The sequence below is a fragment of the Leuciscus leuciscus genome (genome assembly GCF_965113295.1).
Source record: "Leuciscus leuciscus genome assembly, contig: HAP1_SCAFFOLD_404, whole genome shotgun sequence".
Taxonomy (NCBI): Eukaryota; Metazoa; Chordata; class Actinopteri; order Cypriniformes; family Leuciscidae; genus Leuciscus; species Leuciscus leuciscus.
The window spans coordinates 41,181-64,826 of record NW_028118335.1 but is presented as its reverse complement, the minus strand read 5'-3'; the positions used below and the strand labels follow the sequence as shown (position 1 = coordinate 64,826).

At 35.1% G+C, this 23,646-nt stretch overlaps 1 long non-coding RNA gene across 1 annotated transcript; it reads right to left on the bottom strand.

Moving 5' to 3' along the window:
• Window positions 1-5,528: 5,528 nt before the first annotated feature.
• Window positions 5,529-8,178, bottom strand: LOC309491652. Its single transcript, XR_014203238.1, has 4 exons — window positions 7,868-8,178; window positions 7,716-7,780; window positions 7,372-7,428; window positions 5,529-5,595 (listed from the first exon to the last, which is right to left on the bottom strand). It is a non-coding gene; the product is annotated as an uncharacterized lncRNA (long non-coding RNA).
• Window positions 8,179-23,646: the final 15,468 nt, after the last annotated feature.

Below are 23,646 nucleotides of genomic sequence, written 5' to 3'. Positions count from 1 at the left end.
ATGACTTCTGAAGGCCTCTCATGTGTAGATTCGCTCGGGTTGAAAAATTGTATTTTATTAGCTAAAATCATTGTCTGTATTCATAAAATATGTCCTCATGGGTGTAAAATGATCTTTCTTAAAATCAGATCATTTCTTATCTTTATTTACATGGGGCGGGTATGTCCAAGGAAGCTTCCGTGTCGTTCCGCCATCTTGAAAAAGACCAGAGAGGTACAAAAAGCGCTAGCCTAACTCGACACATTTCATCATCAGCACTACTATAGTCAACAACCAAATGATGACTTAAAACCGTTTGAAGTATTACATTAAAAAGGCGTAATTGACAAAAATTGTAATTCTGAATTAAAAAGTTGAAATAAAAATTATGACTATGCGTCATAATTATGAGATGAAAAGTTTAAATGATGACGTACTAAATTGAAATTATGATAGATAAAGTAAATATTCCATAGTGAAATTTTCTGAATTCAATAATTGTATTTGTGAAAATGATTCAGTACCGAATCTTCAAGAAACTGCTTGTTTCTGCAGTTCGTGTAGGCCTCTAAGACTATGCATAACTAAAAATGATTATTGATGAACTTGAATAACTTGAATTTTGTTGGCGATGTAAAAAAATTGTCTTCCCATACCGGGAGTCGAACCCGGGGCAGCCTGGATGAAAATTTGAAAATACTGCCCCTGGCACATTTGAAAGGCTGCACTGGTCGTCGCCAAAAAGCAAAAATTTTATTTATCGGTATGTAAATAAATAAATTTCCCAGGTGGAAAGAGCTAATGAAGGAGAAAGACTTTGAAAGGGAAGTTGCCTGCTTTCTTCTCGACAGGTAAGTCAAAGTTACGGTCTAAATGACGAGCTTGGTTGTGTAAATCATTATATAGGCAGCATAACGGTAGAACATGTATAGTTAAACTCGATGATGTGCTATTGGAAGACACGTTGTCATAGCTTCTTGGCACATTTACCAAAGTTGCAAAAAGCGAGTAGATGGGAGAACCGCTAGATGGGAGAAATCTTTAACAAAAAAGCCTCCAAAATCGAGGAGGTCAAAGGGCATGCTTTCTGCTATAGCTCTCCCCAAAGTCTGTTCATGCGGCCACCATCAACAAATGCTAACATTTGAAACTTCTACATATATTTTGAGTAGATGACCGGTGGTATATTCTCAGTAAAGGGTTTCACCCTAGTTCGGGAGATACGAGTAAAAATGATCTTATACGATCTTATACTTATACTCTGAATTAAGACGATGTATGATTTTTACTTTGATTTTCCAAATGATACAACTTTGACTAAATAAGAGCAATGTGAAGTCCTAGGATTTCTTAAAAAACATTGTGACAAACCTTGACAACATGTTTCATGTTGTATGTTGTATGTAACAATCTAAAGTTTTTGGACAGACGCTGCTTAGTAACAATAATACATAAATCTTCTAAGAAGATATGATTTTAAAGATTTGATTTAAACTTTTAAGGTTATGCTTTTAAATGAAATTAGTGTAAACTCTGGATGTACTCTGGAAAGGCGTTAGCAGACTAGATTTACTGCGACATTGTCCGCCGAGACTCATCTGTTCTGTCGCCCTATATCCTGAAGCTTCAGTTCACACTGTAGTTTATCACTGAAGGATTTGTTTTGTTTTGTTCTGTTTATGACAACTTAAACTATTTTGCTTTTTTGGATCGTTTTTATCATTGCATAAAGAACTACTTCACCTCTCTGGAAATGTAAGGTGTTTTTATTTAGCTAAAACTTTGTTTACATTTTATAAAATGATTTATTTATTTCATTTTTAATGTAGTTTTCTGTGATGGTCGTTTTTAGGTGTACGGGATAGCTATGGAAAGCCCCCACCATAAAAATTGAAACCCAGCATGGAAAAAAATATGCTGATTGAATCTTTTTCATATAAATTAGATTTAAGACGACCACCTAAAGTTTTGAACAGACATTGTTTAATAACAATTATACTTTAGGTCACCGTTAAACAAAATAATTTATATCATACATAAGTCTTCTAAAAGATAAATAGAAGATGAGTATGTATTCAAACTTTAAAGATATAATTTAAACAATCTTTTAAAATATCTAATGTAAACTTTTACGATTATGATTTGAAATAAATTTTGTGTGTACAAAACTTTTGGCTCTGTAAAGGCGTTAGCAGACTAACATGACATACGCTCTGACACGATGCACAGAGACTCATCTGTCATCCGATATTCTGAAGCTATCATTATTGTCCAGTAACTTCTTTCTCAGCGCTGATCGGAAGGACCTTATTTCTGGAAGATTCCCAGTTTCTAAATGTTTTCATGGTTGCTCTCTCTGAAGATAGGCCTATGTGGTTGTCATTTTCTCACAGATACAACTTAAGAAATTACTGAATATTTCACAGGCGTGAGATGACTTGTGACGCTTCAATTTTCAAGTGATTTGACATACCCATGATAAATAAATAAAAATACTTTGTTCAAGTCAAATTTTTCCACAGACCATCGTTGTAAAATATTTGTTTTTATTAAGACTTTTAATAATTTTTTTAAAACATCTTTTATTTTTAAAAGATGTCATTTAAACATTTAGGATTATAAGTTTAACACACCATTCAAAATGTCTCATCCCATCACTGAATACACCCCTCTGAGTCAGAGACGCTGGTGTGAGAGAGAACCACTCTGTGATTTATAGCTCTCAACAGCTTCTTGAACATGTAAGTTCAAGAGTTGTAACTCTAAACATGTAAGATGAATTTTATTTATTCATCTAAAATAATTGGTTTCAGTATATTTATATAACCATTTTATTTATACACTTTTAAGGAACAGTATGTTTTTCAACTTTTGTGAGTGTGATATTAGGAAACCCCTTCCTCACTTTCACTGTGCTCTGGTATGCGAAGGAGAGGGGTCAAAGCTCACATGTGAAGGGGCGCGCACACACACACACACACACACACACACACACACACAGACACAGACACGTGTGTTTTACTTTTTGACACACATACCGCGCACCTCCCTATGTTTTGAGACGGTGCTTTGAGAGACATTCAGGAATGACTATATGAATTCAGTTGTGTAAAACAATTTTGAATCCATTCATACATTGCATTTTTTGTGGACATCAATGGACAATGATGTGTTAGGAGCCACTTCTTCAACTTTCTCTCTAAAATAAGGTAAGATGATTTTATTTACTTTTAACTAAAACAATTGGTTTTAGTAAGCTTTTTATGTTATATTCTTTTAAAAGAACTGAATATTTTTTCAACCTTAGTAAAATTATTTTATAACCATTACATTTATACAGTTTTAAAGGTATGTTTATCAACTTTAGTTTAATTATTTTTGTGGGCATCAGTGGTATGGACATTGATGTGTTAATTTTAACTCAGTCATTTTTTATTCATCTAAAACTAAAATAGTTGGATCAATAAGATATTTATATTATACTTTTAAGGAACGGTATGTTTTTCAACTTTAGCAAGATATTTTATTTTATATTATACACTTTTAAAGGTATGTTTTTCAACTTTAGTTTAATTATTTTTGTGGGCATCAGTGGTATGGACATTGATGAGTTCATTTTAACTCAGTCATTTTTTATTCATCTAAAACTAAAACAATTGGATCAATAAGATATTTATATTATACTTTTAAAGGCATGTTTTCAACTTTTGTTAGTGTGAGATTCACTTGACAGTTACACTGTAAGGAGGGGGGTCAGAGCTCGCAGGAAGAGGACGCGCGCATAGACACACAGACACACAGACACGCGCGCGCTCCTTATGTTTTGAGACAGTGTGAGGTCATTCAGGAATGACTATGTGAATTCAGTTGTGTAAAACAATTTTGAATCCATTCATACATTGCATTTTTGTGGACATCAATGGTATACTTCAACTTTCTAAAATAAGGTAAGATGATTTTATTCATCTAAACCAATTGGTTTTAGTAAGCTTTTAAAAGAACAGCATGTTTTTTCAAACTATTGCTAGTGTGATATGCAACATTATGTAGATTTTATAAGTATTTCATTATATAATTTTAAAAAAGAGCAGAATGTTTTCAACCTTAGTTAAATTGCTTTAGATGATATATTATACACTTTTAAAAAGAACTTTAGCATGATAATTTATATTATATAAATTATATAAAGGATAGGATGTTTTACATATGAATGTGAAATAACTAAATGTTTTTTCAACCTTTAATTGTTTTAGGTTATATAAATTATAGAATGTTTTATATATAAATGTGAAATAACTGAATGTCACATATATGAAATAACTGCAGGCACAGGCACAAGCCATATAACCACACACGCACACACATAACTGGGACAAAGTTCAAACAACCGGCAAAACTATGATTTAGGGCTAAAAAGGTTAATAAGGTCAAAAACTAACCGTCAAAACTATGATTTAGGACTAGCTAGGTCACCGGGGCAAAAGCAACTGTCAAACCACATGATCGATAGGTAGGAAGGGCAAAGGTTAATCCCATGACCTCATAAAGGAGGTTCAACCCATCAATCATAAAGGTCACCGGAAGTTCAACCTGTCAAAAGGTCAAAGGTCAAAGTCATTAATCATTTTGACACTTGCCATAGTATAAGTACTACTTATTTGATAAAAAACAATAAAAAAAATTAAAAAACAGTAATATTGTGAAATATTATGACAATTTTAAAAAACTGTTTTCAATTTTAATATATTTTAAAATGTAATTTATTCCTCAGATGATCGCTGAATTTTCAGCATCATTACTCCAGTCTTCAGTGTCACATGATCCTTCAGAAATCATTTTAATATGCTGATTTTATGCTCAAAAAACATTCATTATTATTTTCAATGTTGAAAACAGTTGTGTACAATTATATTTTTTTTTTCTTTGATGAATAGAAAGTTCAAAAGAACTTTACTGTATATTCACATAGAAAACAGCTGTTTTAAATTGTAATAATATATCACAATATTTTTTAATCAAATAAATGCAGCCTTGGTGAGCAGAAGATACTTCTTTTAAAAACATAAAAAATCTTACCGATCTAAAACTTTTGACCGGTAGTGTGTGTGTGTGTGTGTGTGTGTGTGTGTGTGTGTGTGTGTGTGTGTGTGTGTGTGTGTGTGTGTGTGTGTGTGTGTGTGTGTGTGTGTGTGTGTGTGTGTGTGTGTGTGTGTGTGTGTGTCTGTGTGTGTGTGTGTGTGTGTGTGTGTGTGTGTGTGTGTGTGTGTGTGTGTGTGTGTGTGTGTGTGTGTGTGTGTGTGTGTACCTGAGGGCTCTGCTGGTACATGTGTGTGTGTGTGTGTGTGTGTGTGTGTGTACCTGAGGGCTCTGCTGGTACATGTGTGTGTGTGTGTGTGTGTGTGTGTGTGTGTGTGTGTGTGTGTGTGTGTGTGTGTGTGTGTGTGTGTGTGTGTGTGTGTGTGTGTGTGTGTGTGTGTGTGTGTGTGTGTGTGTGTGTGTGTGTGTGTGTGTGTGTACCTGAGGGCTCTGCTGGTAGGAACTCCCAGAAAGTGCATGGCTTCACTGCACAGGAACTCCCTCACAGAGGAGCGAATCACAGCCCGTCCATCACCAGACCTGCACACAAAACATCATGTACAGTAAACAGCATAACCATTACACTCCTGCCAGACAGAGAATCACACACTATAGCCCTATTCGCACTGGATTAGTATTATCTGGGGACCTCGTGTGATTTAGAAATTACCCACCCACATCTGAATTTCGTGTGGGGCATTCGCACGGGATAAACGAAGCCTGTGATTTTACTCGAAATTACTGACATATCTCCCGGATATGATGTCAACTGGCTATTGCTTGGAAATATCTTGTCGTTATTATAGGTCTGTATGATATAACATAAACAGAAGAATGTTCCTTACCGCATGCTGCTATACATGTCTGTAAGGAACATGGAACAATGTGCCGCTGCTCACCGCTCACAGCCAACATTCACTGGCAATCCTATAGCTACGATCCGCTTATTTGGGACTATTTCGGCTACAAAAAGAGGTACTTTAACTGCAGTGTTATAAAGTTGTGGATGGTTGTCTTTTTTTAAAAGTATTTTGTCTTTTATTTTTCGTGTTCGCATTTATGAGGAAAACGACCGCTCTGAACGCAGCACTAAAAGACTGCTTTAAAACTTTCACAGATACCTAAAACAGAAAGCACAAAGCCTTTCTTTAAAACGAATTTCGTTTTGTATTAATTGTATCTTAATTTTAATCAGTGTTTTATTATCCAATTTCCTGGATTTAATAAGTAAGAAGTAGCCTACATATAGATATTCAAGACACGGAGGGCGCCAGCGCCTCAACTGAACAGCGCTATCATCCATGAACCGAAACTCAGCGTATAAGGTAGCCTACTCTCCTCACACACGTAACAAAAAAAAAAAAATATATATATATATATATATATATATATATATATATATATATATATATATATATATATATATATATAATCTACAGAAATCTCTACTTTTAAACAAAACCATTCAAAACAAAATAAAATTAAATGTGCATTTCTCTCCAGCGCGTTCACTAGGATACTGCGAAGATCGTGAGTCAGTAGCCTATCGTCATCTTTGCAGCCGACACAGAAAACACTTGTTTATTAATAAACAATTAAAATGTTTCATTGCAATAGTTTACATATTCAGAATCATTACTTTTGCTGGTTCTTAGTGACAGCTTTTAGGTGCCGTTTACATGAACGCGTCACTGCATCAGCACCAGAGAGAGAGAGAGAGATTTCATTTACTTATTTTTAGGAATTATAGCCTAATGAACAAACAAATAGGCTATATTAAGAGCGCCGCCAAGTTGTATTGCGTAGAACGTTCACCAAATTCTTACAGAAATATGTTCTAAATATTGCAATGTTTTTTTTTTCCAATATCGTGCAGCCCTAGTGTAGGCTAGCCATGACCCCGCACCCAAATACTATCAAAACACTCCAACGCAATCTCCATTCTTCGCGAAAGATGGATAAAAAAATAAAAAATAAAAAATAAAAAAAACATTGACAAAATTATAAATGACCCGCCAAATCACAGAGATGCCGATTCGCACGGGACTAATATTATCACAGGACCTCGGTGTTCGGCGAAATATGGTAGGTCATTTGCGGGGGAATTTTTACTTTACAAATTACAGACATGGCCGATTCGCACGGGATTAAGATCACAGACAATCTCCGCGATTATTACAAACTAGAGGTCACTAATACTTATCCCGTGCGAATAGGGCTTATGAGTCATAATGTAAGATCATTTACCACTAAATATATCTCAGAATTACTTAAAAAGCATATCAAAAATATTGAGCAGCAGAAACTGATATTCACCTTGAGTACGGTGTCTTTCCTGAGCCTTTCAACTGGACTTCCCATCTTTCACCCTTTCTGGATAAAAGAGAGATTGTATACCGCTCTAACGGTTAACACTTGTCAGTTCTAAACTGAGAGATGTCATTGTTCAGACGCATGTTTAAGCATTAAGTGAGAATTAGATTTTAAAAATGCCAGAATCATCTATTTGCTGAAAAACCAGTAAGTATAGATCAAACATTCCATTCTTTAATCTTAAACAACATTATGGGAAAGTTGACATGCATTACAACAGAAAAGTCACATCTGACAATAACAACTGATGATTTGTGTTGAACGCTGATGGAAAAGGATGATTTTACCTGTTTGTGTATTCACCCAACAAATGTGCTCTTCCATCCCCCAGCTGTCCGGCCCAATAACCAAACTATAATAATAATAAAACATGGTTGACATGTTTGCTCTGGTTGTCTTACGCCATCGCTGTCGGGTTTGAAGTGACGGTCAGTTTTACCTGATGGCCCCCGTATCTGTGTGCCAGTGGAACAGAGCCAGGAAACAGTTTCCCACCACTGACACAACGGACAAACTCTTCATTCTGAATCACAGACTCATTCAGATCCAAAATATTCCTCAACACATCCTGAAATACACAAAAGAGCCTGAATATATGCAGAAACAACATTTACACAAAAGTACTGTGGTGGTACCATGGTCCAGTTTTGTTTTAAAGCAGTTTTCTCAGACTGTGATCCTCAGACCACTGGTGGTTCTGTAAAGAGTCCAAGTGGCCCACAAGTTCATTGGCTGATTAAAAGCTTTATGACTGAATAAATAAATAAAAGTATAACTGACAAAAAAAAAAAAAAAAAAATGAATGAACTGAATTAATTAACTCAATACAATAAATGAACTGTTTGTGACTAAATAAATGTATGATAAAGTGTTTCTATTGGTATGTAAGTGTTTGGTCCAATTTTGAAGCTAGCATTATATAATATCTATATATATAATAGAGTATAATAGCTAAAAAATAATTTGCCCACAACCTAAAGTAGACATTTATTTGAGGAGTTGGGTGGTTCAAATTTATTTATTTTTTTAAGTGATCTGCTTCACCCTTGTAAAAAATAAGTGTTAAAAATAAAAATGGAAAACTATGTTTCTTTTAAAAAAGTTATTGCAGATAATACAAAATTAATGAAATAAAAAGCCACTTAACGAGTATACTTTCATGACCGTTTCTTACAAACTATAATAAATGTTCATTTAATTTCAGTTAACATGATGCAATTAAGTGTCCGAAACATTATATTCAGTTTGCACCAAAGTATATTCTTTTAAAGTAGCCTATATTATTTTCATATAATTTCTCTTTTTAAAAGTATGATGAAGTGTACTTCTTTGTAACAACAGCCTGAATAAGTTCAAAATTATGCTGACGACGACAATGTTATTGGTGGTGATGATGATGATTAATTTATTACTATTTTAAAATGTGGACAAGAAAAATGATAAAGAATGGGTGGGTGTGACCAAACTTTTGACTGGTGGTTAGATGGCACTAGCTCCATTGTATTTTTCTGTTTCATAAATTATACACAGTTACTGCAACAATATCCCCAGGTTTGACTGCAGTGAAGCACAAGTTCTCTGTAAATGATGATGAGTGGATGGGTTTATTGACCTGTGACACAGCAGCCAGTGTCAGGGGCTCTTTCAGAGGAGAGGGCTGAGACTCTGAAAACACACTTCTCTTCACAGTACGAATAACATTACCATCAACCTCATCAAGAGGCAGAGCATCTGTAAAACACACAGAAGTTATTAAAACATATCAACGTGTAAAATAGCATGTTGGCACTCATATCTGTATCTTACCTAGTAGTTTATGTGATAATGCCAGTGGTATTTCTCCACAGTGTTTCACATTGCTATAAAAGTGACTCTTATCGAACTCTCTTTCATTACAACTTTCATTCTCACAGAATTCTTGTTCGTCCCTAAATGTAGCGATGACGACGGCCGATAAAAATAAAAATAACGTGAAACCATGTTTTGTCATTACATCAAACTCACAGGCATATTTTTTTTAACTATATATGTCCTGTACTTCCTTACATCACGTAACTAGAGGAAAACATCAGAACTGTCACACAAACAATCCTTCAATGTTCCACCAGAGGGCGCTCATCGGCTCAAAATCCCGAATGCTCCATTTATGCAATATTCGGGACTTTTTTGTCTTTTTGGAAATGTATGCGCGTTATAAACCATAACCGATTAAATCTATTAATTGTATGGGTTTAGAAGCTGTCGTACTTTCTCACTATAATGATTAAATAAGCGTCTCTAGCCTGTGGTTGGTCAACCTCCAATCTGTACTGTAACAAGTAACAAGTAACAGGTACCATGTGTATGGAAGCTTATGGGTAGCAATATTCAATTTGAAATGCAATATGTAAAATGGCAATGCATTTCTGTATTTAAATTTAAATTTCCCCATACATTTGTGCAACGTTTGGTGCAAAATGAAAATGAAAATTCAATTATATAATTTACATTTGCCATTTCATACAATAGTTTTAATATGTAAATTGAATACATATTTTAACACTTTATAAGTTGCAAAATTTAAATAAAAATGTATTACAGAAATGATTAGATATGTTTAACATGTTCATGCAAAAACTGTGGCAAAATTGTAATTTAAATAAAAAAATTTCTTCATTGCATTTACACTCACATTTAAGACACTTGCGATTTCCAAGCGCCACCTACTGACAGAAAGTGAATTTGCGTTTTCATTCAGTCCGTCTGCTGTTTTTGTTTTGTGCAGGTGTCTTCTAGCATAATTTCACAAAACAAAAGTCAGACCATTTTGTTTTTGCTTTAAATCTTGAAATTATACAATCTAATTTAAATAAAAAATAAATTATCATGCTACATGTGTGTAGCCTCTTTGTTTGCATCATGATTACATTTCAAATGGCTGGCAACAGATGTTATAGAGCAAATAAACAACAAATAAATTTGCTTAAAGGAAAAAATCGGCTATCGGAATTGGCCAATTTGCTTGAAAAAAATTGTTATCAGCAATAGAAAATCATAATCGGGCCACCCTAATAATAATAAAAAAAAGAAATAAAACATTATTAACAGTCTTTTCACTGTTTTCACAGTTTTATTTTTCTAGTTTTATTAATTTGTAGTTTGTATGGTTAATATTAATGTAGGCTTATTGTCAGCGCACTAAGGTTTAAAAAAGGTAATTGGTATTATCAATGCTTATTGAGTCAATGTTTATTTTCTGTCACCCTCCAGAATGTCTGTTGCAAGCCAACCGTACAGCCGACCTGCTTTCACCCGGCTCATCTGAGTGGACAACCGCACAAACCGCCGCACAAAAACATGAAGTGTCCACAGATAAAGTTAAGATTGGGTCTTTCTAAACGACCACCATCAGTGCCCTCACTAATGTTGAGAGAACCTTTATGGCTCCAGTGGACGGTGACACTCAACTGTTTGAAACGGGTGTGGTTCTTATTATTAAAAATTACATATTGTCCATGAAATTTGCGTGTACTTTTCTTGGTCCTGCATCCAAAAAATGCAAAACTGCTCCCTTTGAGTTGCCAGAGGAGGTAGAAAGCAGAAATGGCAAAAACAGTATATATCTCCCTGAAAGGACAAATTGAAAAAGTGAGTAAATTCATCTATCTATCCTCTCAAAAATAGTATAAATTTAAGATAATCTCAGTCATAATTTTTATAGCTTTTGCATGAATAAGTGAAAGGTGACTACGGCTTTTAATACATACAGGTTGAATTATGATAATGTTTTGTGTAAAGACACATTTTATTCAGATTCACAGCCAATGCACCCACTCCCTACTGCTCCAACACTCAACAATGGGCAAGCAATTCAAAGCTGCACACTACAGCCGTAACAACACATTTAAGCGTAACAACACACTTAAGCTTAACATACACCAACAAGAGCAACACTCCAAGTCTGGTAACACAACAGTGGCTCTTGGGAGAAGAAACCAGTCCCAGTCCCAGTCTCTCTCTCAGTCTCTCTCTCAGTCTCTCTCTCAGTCTCTCTCTCAGTCTCTCTCTCTCTCTCTCTCTCTCTCTCTCTCTCTCTCTCTCTCTCTCTCTCTCTCTCTCTCTCTCTCTCTCTCTCTCTCTCTCTCTCTCAGTCTCTCTCTCAGTCTCTCTCTCTCTCTCTCTCTCTCTCTCTCTCTCTCTCTCTCTCTCTCTCTCTCTCTCTCTCTCTCTCTCTCTCTCTCTCTCTCTCTCTCTCTCTCTCTCTCTCTCTCTCTCCCTCTCTCTCTCTCCCTCTCCCTCTCCCCCGGCTCTGCTTAAATACTGGATCCTCTTGCCTTTGATGAGGAACAGCTGGTAGGTCCCATCACCTAGATTAGGACAGGGAGGAGCACAAGAAATTGGACAAAAAAAAACCTTTTAATATATGTCCAAATAGAAACTGTTATTTAAAATGGTAATAATATATCACAATACTGTAGTTTATAGCCTAGGCTACTATATTTTAATCAAATAAATGCAGGCTGGGGGAGCAGCGCAAGAGACTTATTTCAAAAACATTAAAAAAATCCACCTGACACACACACACAAGTTTCAAGTTTTGAAAAATACAACAACAAACAGTAATATTGTAAAGTATAATAACAATTGAATTTATAATTAGCCTATATAGGATTATGTAATGGTTCACAAAATTCACGGTTCAATCACTGTCTGTTGTTGCATTGAGACTCTGGTAGGGCTTTATTTTGAAATTCTCGTCAGCAAAATAGAGGGAAAACAAACAATATTGACAATATTGTTTATAAAATGTTACTCACCATGTTCATTTATGGTAAATCTGACTGTTCCGTTGCGTTCGCACCACATACTTGATAATCGTGCTGTAAACATTGCCTACGCCAATAGCAGGCGCTTATAATCGTGACGTGCGCCAATGGCAGCTGCAAAGGAGAAGCAATATGGGAAATACCGACTGTTTTAAGGAATAAACGCAGAATTTTTGGTTCTTGTCGTGTTTAACACAATCTACACTCGATCGCGCGAGGATATCCATCGTGAAAAATCGCAGCTTAAATTTTTTTTTAGTTACCATCGAAGTGAAAGACAGGTCCTTTCTGTGGTATAAATACAACGTACAACAAAACTACAACTCCCAGCAGGCCGTTGGGTCCATTGGCTGCGCGCGCACACACACTCAATAAATCAATGAATGACACTTACCCATTAGAAAACGCAAATGCATACGTCCTGGGACGGTAACACCAGTCAAATTAAATCATTCAAGGAAAATACATCTTTGCAGTGCATACACAGAAGTGCCAATAATATATTTTCACTGCATTTACAATTGCAGAAATAAAGCTATGAGATCGTTATTACAATTAGAAATCAGAAAAAAAAAAAAAAAAAAAAAAAAATTTTTTTTTTTTTTTTTATATATGTCCAAATAGAAACTGTTATTTAAAATGGTAATAATACATCACAATACTGTAGTTTATAGCCTAGGCTACTATATTTTAATCAAATAAATGCAGGCTGGGGGAGCAGTGCAAGAGACTTATTTCAAAAACATTTAAAAAATCCACCTGACAGACATTTCAAGAGACAATTTACTTCCTGCAACTCCTGCAAATCAGACATTATTTCATCGATGTCGAGTTCAAATTCCTTTTCCATGTCTTCTGCAGATGGATCAGAGAAATTATTGGTGGCCATTATTACAGAATGGTTTTCAGGTTTACAGATGGTTAGTTATTTACAGGTATAGGCCTGTAAATTCACAGCCAGGCAGCGGGTCTTCTTCTTTTTTTAAATTGCAGTTGTCAAACAACTTTTAAGTGTGCATTACCGCCACCTTCTGATATGGAGTGTGGATCACATTCGCCGTTGCTCACTACTCTATAAATAAATAAATAAATAAATATATAACCCCATAAATATCTAAAGCATTTACGATGCTGATCGTAGCCTGATCAGTCTGTGAATGTTCAATGTAAGACTATTTATATTTGCTTACATTCACTGATAACAAAAATAATAAAACGTTATTAATTAGCCTAAATGTGAGCAGTCCCCTCTATATGTAGCCTATATGTTAAATTCAAAAGAATATGTATGTATATAATATAGATATGATTATGGGGTCAACGTAGGCCTACTATTTTTTTTTACCAGGGTTAATTGAAGCTCAGCTGGGTGTCCTCATGCTCACTAACGTTAACTTGCTGTAGTACGTTTCACGGAGTAGTCTACATAAAACAATCACCTGACTGAAACTTAGCCTTGGCTACAGATCGTAAGGTTCTGGCAAAACTTGTTAAAGCGAGTGATTACACTGTAAAAAGTGAACAGTTGGATCAACTTAAAAAAAAAATACTTCAATTGGTAACACCTAAAGAAATTAAGTTTTCTCAACTTAAATTATCACGTTTTCGTGATAATTTAAGTTGAGAAAACTTCATTTCTTTCTTCATTTCTTAAATTCTTAATTCCTTTTTTGAGTAAATTTTTTTTAAGTTGATCCAACTGCTCACTTTTTACAGTGTATGTACATTCACTGAATGAATATTATGAAAATAAAATATATATTTCTCGCTAGAAATGTAATCAAAACTTATTTTTATCCAGAATCTAACTCAAAATATTGTTTTTTTTTCACTAAAAATGATAGAAATGTCCGCCATGTTATTTTGTTCTCGCGACCGGAATCTTGAAAGTCACGTGACTTGGACATAGTGCCTCTAGTGGACGTTTCACCCAGAAAGTGCAGGGAAATGTACTTTCAGGTACGTATTTCAGGGTTTGCAAAAAAGTACCCAGAGTAACGTATTTCCAATGAGCCTGGGTTAAAACTTCTGATCAAAAAAAATAAAGACAGAGACACAATTTTTTCAATAAACCATTTAACCACAAATTCACATTACATAAACCCCTATTCACATTACATGCTGCATTCCTTTCAAGCTGACAGTCATAGATGCCTTTGGAAATCTAAAAACTGTGAACCAACATTCTTTTGTTAAATTTTCAAATGAAATAATACTCTGTATAAAAACAAGATTTGGTCTTCAAAAAGCTGTTTTTCAAAAATGAGTGAAAAATAGGGGGTGGTCTTATATTCAGGCCAATACGGTATTAGCTGGCCTGAATATAAGAATATACGGTATTAGCCTGCGGGCCGTCTGAATGTTAAGAGGTTAATCTGGGGGAAACCCAAGCTTTATCGATTCCTTATTCTTTTCCTAAATTCTTTTCCAGGTGTCGGAGAAGGAAGAGGCTGAAAAAAATCTTCAGCAAGAAAGCATGGCAATCTTCGTCATCAGAGATGCACAAGCTGTACCCACAAACATTGGCATCATACTTGAGGGACAAGAGGTTCTGAGCGACTTGCTGTCTGTCGCAAATGCTGTTCCCATTCTCCTGGGCCTTCTTTATGCCTTATTCAGTCTGGAATATCCCAAGACATTTGAATATATCCAGAAAGTCATCATGGACCCAAAAGGCATGACAAACAAAGTCAAGAGGCTCTGTGACCAGCTCTACAATAGAGCTTAATTCTGGGTTCCCACACATCCCAGTTTACTCCCGTAAATGATGTCATGTTTGAGTGGCTGGCTATGGTTCGGCGTTCTACGCAATGCTACGTGCTGCAGCGTTCTGAAAGCTGCCAGTTTACACCAATGAGATGAAATGGGACGGTGTATAGCAACAACTCTGTACTTCCATTCCAATTTTTGACTTTTCAACAATGTTTTTTTTACAGTTGGATATCATTTGTAGCATCATAAAATACAACGAGGACAGAGATAGTGAGAATCTTTTTATTTTATTTTTTTTTATTGCAAGATGTACATAAATTGGGATCACAAACAGGGAAAACAAATAAACAAACAAACAACCAAAACAAAACCAATACAGTCAGGAACTGACAGATGCGTGCGTTTGTGTGTGTGCGTGTGTGCATGTGTGCGTGTAAAGGTAACTGGGTGGACGTGTCACAGTACATACTTTGAAGAACAAGAGATAGATGAAAAAAAAAAAAAAAAAAGGAAGATAGTGAGATACTGACTACAGCTGCATTTCTAGTAGTGATGAAACTGAGAAATTGTCACATTTCCCTAATTCACTGCATTGTTCTCGGTTAAGGCTGTTGTTTTCTAAGGTCAATGTTTGCCAGCTCTTAGAAGTTGAAAATCTGACACTTGAGTACTGAAATTGTGGATATGTGTAAGTAATGTATAAGTTAATAAATATTTATGTAATGAAAATTCTTTCTTTTTTAAATTATTTTGGACAAGATTAAATATTAAGAAATGTTCCTTAATGGTAAACATGTTTTATTAAATCCATATCTTTTTGTTTGTTTAAAATAAATCATTTCAATTAATTTGTATTTTTAAAAATGAGAAATAATTGTATAATTAAATCTATATCTATTTGATTGGAGAAAACAAATAATGTCTAATACATATTTCTTAAATGTGATTTTTTATTATATTAAATCTATATATTTTTGTTTAGATCAAAAACAGAATTAATTGACTTTCTTCAATAAGAAAAATATACTTTGTGCCAAGGTTTAGAAAATACATAGAAAATATTGGTTAGGGCAAGTTATTTATTTTTCATTGGCTCAAGTTATAAAATATAGATGTGAACCCTACATTTTTTTTAATTGGATGAATGAAAACCTTTTTTTCAGTGTGTGTGTGTGTGTGTGTGTGTGTGTGTGTGTGTGTGTGTGTGTGTGTGTGTGTGTGTGCGTACTGTTTTGGAAATATTTTTCTTTCTATATATAGATATGTAAACTGTATATTTATTTATTTGTCAATGACAACACACATTAATTAGCACATTAGGCTAATATGGATTTATTCCCATGGAAATTCTTGGCTCTAAGAATATATATTTGTAAATCTCATCAAAAGACAAAATTAAATGTTAAAACTAAATTCACTGTAAATATAATCTTAATTTGAGTTTCATAAACTCGGCGTTGCGTTTGAAATCCGAATTTTATTATTCTCCATTTTTTCAATCAATACATATTACATAGCGAAAATAACCTGCTGAAAGAAGCAGTTTTTTTGACAAGAGACATCGTTATGTTTCGCTCCTCTGTCTGCGCTTCAGAGAGCATCTAAAGCCGCTAAACGTAGGCCTATGGAAAGTTTTCAGTCAGGGAAACTGTTTCTCAAAGATGAGCAACGATTTATAGATTTATTTGGAACTATTTTCGTTGCCGATATATAGAGCAAAATGTAAGTCATGTAATATTTACGACTTAATATAAAAAAAAACGTCCTGCTGATGTTCGGGACAGCACTCTTTCTCGTCCTATCTGTTGCTTTTTAAAATAATTGTCATAAATAGAAAAACACAAGGATAGCCTACAGGAACTTTTTTTGTGAATTATATTCTGTTTCAGAAATGTTTCAGATGGCAGATGCTTTTATTGTAGGCTAATATCTGTAAAAAACAAAACAAAACAAAAAAACAAAAAAAACAGTGGTCTGTTATTCTTAATAACAAAATGTATGCCAGCTTCACTTGCTCCCGTTTATGCACCAGCTGCAAATGCTAAAAATAAATAATAAACAGCGCTAGTTTTTCTATGAACAATCATGAATTAAAAAAGCTAAGTCAGTCTTTGTTTGTATTGCATGTTCACTTTTAATACAGCGAAACAGCCTAGGTCTTCCATTCCTCTCAAACTCTTGTGGTCGACTGTGACGTCACTCGTGTGACCGACTGTTACGTCAACTCGGGTGGCTGACTGTGACGTCAACTCGGGTGGCTGACTGTGACGTCAATTCGTGTGGCCGACTGTGACGTCAACTGTCGACTGTTACGTCATAATGATCGTGAGTATAAACAGTGCCGCGGATTTATTCTTCTTGTAGCGAGTAGGCGATTGTGAAATTACTATATACATTTACATTATGTGCATCTGAGTTGTGCATATTAGTAGGGAAATTGATACAAAATTGATTATTCAAATAATCTCTTCTGTTTCTCTTTCTTTAGTGTTTCACAGATATAAATTGCAAGAAGTATTGTTCACTTCTAGTTCATTTTCGAGTATGTCAATTGTCAACCATGCCCACCATTTTTGAGAGTGCAGAGCAGTCCTCATCAACTGAATTGTCAGATGAGCTCACTACAGCCCTTGCTGCGGGGCGGTGGTGGGCGATAATGGAAGTTTCAGACCCCATATCTAAGTATCCTGACTATGAGGACCTCATCTCAGACCAGTGGTGGGAAACAGTGGAGGAAGGAGAAACATCATGCCCCACATCCCCGGTCTTCAGTGAAGCATCTGAGAAGGCTCATTCCCAGCACTCGGGCTTCTCAGATGGGAAATATAAGGGGGGAGAACTGAAGACAACGAAGCAGTGGAGGCAGCAGAACTCTCCCAGTGCTAAAAAAGAGGATCTCACCTCATCCCTGGTCTTCGGTGATACATTGGAGAAAGCTCAGCACTCAGCACCTGTGCCTGTTGTGTGCCCAAAGCGAGCACCTGTGCCTGCTGCATCTCCAAAGGAAGCACCTGTGCCTGTTGTGTCCCCAAAGCGAGCACCTGTGCCTGCTGCATCTCCAAAGGGAGCACCTGTGCCTGCTGCGTGCCCAAAGGGAGCACCTGTGCCTGCTGCATCTCCAAAGGGAGCACCTGTGCCTGCTGCGTGCCCAAAGGGAGCACCTGTGCCCATAGGGTCCCAAAAAAGAGGAAAACTCAGGATCCCCGAATATTTGACTAAACATCTGAAAAAGGCCGCTTTAGAAACACCCACACCCATCCAGTCACTACAGAGGGCACCAGTGGCTTCCTCAAAGGTGCTCACATGCTCCTCACATGGAGCACCAATGCCAGACAAGATCTCCAAGAGGAGAAATCCTAAAAACCCTGAGCTGCTGAGGCAGCATTTGCAAAATGCACCAGTGCTTGTGTCTTCCGCAAACCTCAGGATCCCTAAGCAGCAGAGGCAGAAGAATATCCAAAAGGGAGTGTCTGTGCCTGCCAAGATCCCACAGAGAACACTTGCTCCACCGTGTTCCCCACAGCAACCACCCAGTTGCTACCAAATTGACTATTTATGTAGCATATTTGCTAAATGTTGTGTCATTTCAAATATTTAATTGAAATTGTACATGATTTATATGAATGCATGTACACATTAATAAAAGGTTTTCAACCTCATCCAATAAAACATTTGTCTTAGTTTCAATTCATTTTACCATTATTTGTTTTATTTTGCAGGTAATATTTTTTTCGTTCAAAACATTGTTAAATATAAATATTTTTCATTAAGAGCTCAACTAAGAAATATTTGTTTTTCGACGAATGTACAATTTCAAGGTTACTCGGCGAAGCCAGCGCACGGGCATTAAACACATATCTCGACCAGTCACTACTGCAGCGTTAAACAGATTTCAACAAGATTTCAACGTCAAACAAACCAGACAACTCGTTTAAATAGTATTTTTCTACAAACTGTTAGCTAATAATTTTGTCAAGATGGCTACTGTAGTGGCACAGTCTAATTATATATTCGGATTGCGGACAGGAGTGAGGAATAATTTGTTGTATTTTGATGAGCAAACCATCATATTTCCGTGCGGAAACAACTGTGTGCGCTATAACATCAACCAAAAATGCCAGAAGTTTATTCCAGGTACTTTATTATAGTAAACATACATTTTTAGACACTTCATACGTATTTTAATAGGCTATATATTATATGTAATATATAGTAGGCCTATGTCTTGTAGCCTATATTATAGGCTCATAATATCATATGATAAGTATTAACGTAAATTATATCATTATCACTTGTCTCACTAGTCTTAATATAACTATTACTGGTTATTAACTGTATTTCTTGTGAATATCTGGGCCAGTGACAAATAAGGTTTTCAACTGATAAAAAATTCAAAAAGGTTAAAACTGCACATCAAAGTAGTTATTATCTTTATGGGGGTGTTTTTTACTTATTACTAAAATCTCAATTTTAAACAATGTATTTTAAGCGGTTTAACTGAGAATCATGTGACGACACCAGTCAAAATGTCATACGGGATAACGTTAATGCATTTTCTAAATATTATGATATTAAAACTTTTCAAATCAATAATACTTAATGAATATATAAAGTGATGCAGTAAACAATATTTGGAGCACAGAAAAAAATGTTTTGCACAAAAATTTGTGCACGTTCTACGCAATGCTACGTGCTGCAGCGTTCTGAAAGCTGCCAGTTTACACCAATGAGATGAAATGGGACGGTGTATAGCAACAACTCTGTACTTCCATTCCAATTTTTGACTTTTCAACAATGTTTTTTTTTTACAGTTGGATATCATTTGTAGCATCATAAAATACAACGGGGACAGAGATAGTGAGAATCTTTTTATTTTTAATTTTTTTTTACTGCAAGATGTACATAAATTGGGATCACAAACAGGGAAAACAAATAAACAAACAAACAAACAACCAAAACAAAACCAATACAGTCAGGAACTGACAGATGCGTGCGTTTGTGTGTGTGCGTGTGTGCATGTGTGCGTGTAAAGGTAACTGGGTGGACGTGTCACAGTACATACTTTGAAGAACAAGAGATAGATGAAAAAAAAAAAAAAAGGAAGATAGTGAGATACTGACTACAGCTGCATTTCTAGTAGTGATGAAACTGAGAAATTGTCACATTTCCCTAATTCACTGCATTGTTCTCGGTTAAGGCTGTTGTTTTCTAAGGTCAATGTTTGCCAGCTCTTAGAAGTTGAAAATCTGACACTTGAGTACTGAAATTGTGGATATGTGTAAGTAATGTATAAGTTAATAAATATCTATGTAATGAAAATTCTTTCTTTTTTAAATTATTTTGGACAAGATTAAATATTAAGAAATGTTCCTTAATGGTAAACATGTTTTATTAAATCCATATCTTTTTGTTTGTTTAAAATAAATCATTTCAATTAATTTGTATTTTTAAAAATGAGAAATAATTGTATAATTAAATCTATATCTATTTGATTGGAGAAAACAAATAATGTCTAATACATATTTCTTAAATGTGATTTTTTATTATATTAAATCTATATATTTTTGTTTAGATCAAAAACAGAATTTAAATTAATTGACTTTCTTCAATAAGAAAAATATACTTTGTGCCAAGGTTTAGAAAATACATAGAAAATATTGGTTAGGGCAAGTTATTTATTTTTCATTGGCTCAAGTTATAAAATATAGATGTGAACCCTACATTTTTTTTAATTGGATGAATGAAAACCTTTTTTTCAGTGTGTGTGTGTGTGCGTATTGTTTTGGAAATATTTTTCTTTCTATATATAGATATGTAAACTGTATATTTATTTATTTGTCAATGACAACACACATTAATTAGCACATTAGGCTAATATGGATTTATTCCCATGGAAATTCTTGGCTCTAAGAATATATATTTGTAAATCTCATCAAAAGACAAAATTAAATGTTAAAACTAAATTCACTGTAAATATAATCTTAATTTGAGTTTCATAAACTCGGCGTTGCGTTTGAAATCCGAATTTTATTATTCTCCATTTTTTCAATCAATACATATTACATAGCGAAAATAACCTGCTGAAAGAAGCAGTTTTTTTGACAAGAGACATCGTTATGTTTCGCTCCTCTGTCTGCGCTTCAGAGAGCATCTAAAGCCGCTAAACGTAGGCCTATGGAACGTTGCAACCCTGAGTCCAGTGAAACCTGCAGTACCTGCACATGTCCACTTGATGGCAAAGTCTGTCAAGAAACCCCAAACATTATACTTCCATCAAATCTGAACACAAGGTGACAGTAAAGTCATGAGATATAGTTCAAATGCTTTTCATGTAAGTCCATAAACTAGTCTTAATTGTACTTTATCATAATCTCTCAGATGTTTTATTAATTTAGTGTTTATAACTTTATTAAAAAAGCCTGTTTATACTGATAGTGGCTTAATTGCTGGCAACAGCAAACAGTCTACAGTTACATAAGGAAATATTACTTGGTGGAATTATTCTTTTTGGATATTATTAATAAAAATGATTTATTTATCATTTTTATTCCTATTGCTGTTGTTGACATGTGTAGCTTATTTCTTTAAGGGTTGAAATACAAATAAATAAACTGACAAGGCAAACAAAAAGTTTTTCCCTCTTGAAGAGATAGTTCATCATCATTCACTCAAACACTCATGTTGTTCCAGACCTCAATTACTTTATTCTGTCAAACACAAAAAAAAAACAAATAAAATAAAATAATAATTATAATAATTAATCAGTTTTTTCCCCTTCATGTAGTAGAAGTCAATGGTAACCAAACCGGTTTGCTTTATCAACATTCTTCCCAATATCTTTATATATATAATGACTGAGCATCCTGGATTGGATCCTGTTTGTTTAAACGTGTATTCTCTTCAGAATGCATACATTTATCGAGCCGACTATGGAACCTTACCCTGGTATTCCAGAGTTCTCGCGAGAGCACAAGTTGAATTTGCTCAGCGAGTTAGATTTAGGTCTGGACTTCCAGGCTGTGTGGTGATGAGGGTTCGCCGTGAGTTTCCAGATGATCAGGGCAGATATGTTGGTTTCCTACCAGCTGATGATTGAATCTGGACACCATGGTGGAAATGACCTCCTCCTTGTCTGGCCGCTCATACTCCGCACAAAGGTCTGATAGTATGGGTATCTTAAGTACCTCATCCATGTATGGAGCAGGGTCCACAAAAACATGCTCAAATATTAGGTCCTGCAGGTCATCTAGGTACTCTGTGCAATAAAACAAAATGTATTTATAAATTTATATCCTGTTGATGATGTTGCTTGTGCACGACCAGCATTTTCATTGTAATAAAATGCAGCCAGGTTTAGTCTGCAAGTGCACAGACACAATTCAGGAAAATAGCCTATAGTGATGTAAAGTTATTTTAACAGCAGTTAAATTACCTGCACAACATTCCAAGAAATGGGAACACTGTTACGTCAGAAACGAGGACACAATGTGCAAGTAAAAAGCTTTTATTTAATAGTCAATGATGATGATGATGATGATGATGATGATGATGATGATGATGAATAATCCGGGTGATGCAGGCGGTGGCACAGGGACTTTGATGGTCAGACACGGAGTGATGGATGAAGTGCAGCGTGCTCTGATGAGTGATGACGTGATCCAGACATGAAACGTAATCCAACAAAGACGCGAAACCGGAACACAGGAACTCAAGACGGGACACGAGGCACGGGAACAGGATCAGACAACACAGAGACTTCATGCAACGATCTGACAAAGGAGATGAGAAAGTGGTGAGCATTTCTAGGAGATGAGATGAGTGGCAGCTGGTGATGATGAGTGATTGCAGCTGGATACTGATCAACCGTAACGATCCGGACACACACACTCACACACATGTAAACAACAAGGCACGAGACTAGAGAGAGACATTGAGAGACATTGGATCTATGAACCGTGACAAACACCAAATTTTTTGGGGCAAACCGTAGAATGTCACTATGAAATGACTCCAAAGATGAAGTCTGGTGATGTGGACTTAGTTTGGTGATGTCCTTCAAAATCCGCGTGTTTGTCATCACTTTCTCCAGCTTGTAGAATGCCTGAGTTCCTATGAGAAAGAAATGATACAAAAATTGCATTAATTACAACTAATAACTTTAATTTTAGGTTATTTACACTTCGACTAACAAAATGATAAAATAATTTTGCATCTGGCTTTATCATATGTTCAGATCTATCTACCGAAAATATATGCAAAATCGTACATATTTAATGAGATAATGCCTAATTTGCATAATTAAACATATACATTTCTAAAACTTGTAATACATTTTTTTTATATACTTGTGTAAGTAATCAACTGAGGAAGTTTCATGGTGATATCTATAATTTAAACATTTTACCCTATTCACCTGTAGTGTCTCGCCTTAAAAATAAAAAATCCACCCGCAAACCGCCTATATTCTTTGATTTAGATCTGCATCTGATCATCACATTACAATTATTCAAATTCTTAGTGTTAAGCATGATAATATGGTAACATCACACTGAAGTAGGCTGATTTAAAATGAACATTTATTTAAAATAAAAGTTCTTCTTTTGGCAAAATTACATTTCCTTTATAGCCTAAACAGAGGCTTTACTCCCTTCAAGCTTAAATTGTCAATGTTTCATTACATCACTGTTTGAAAACACTCAGA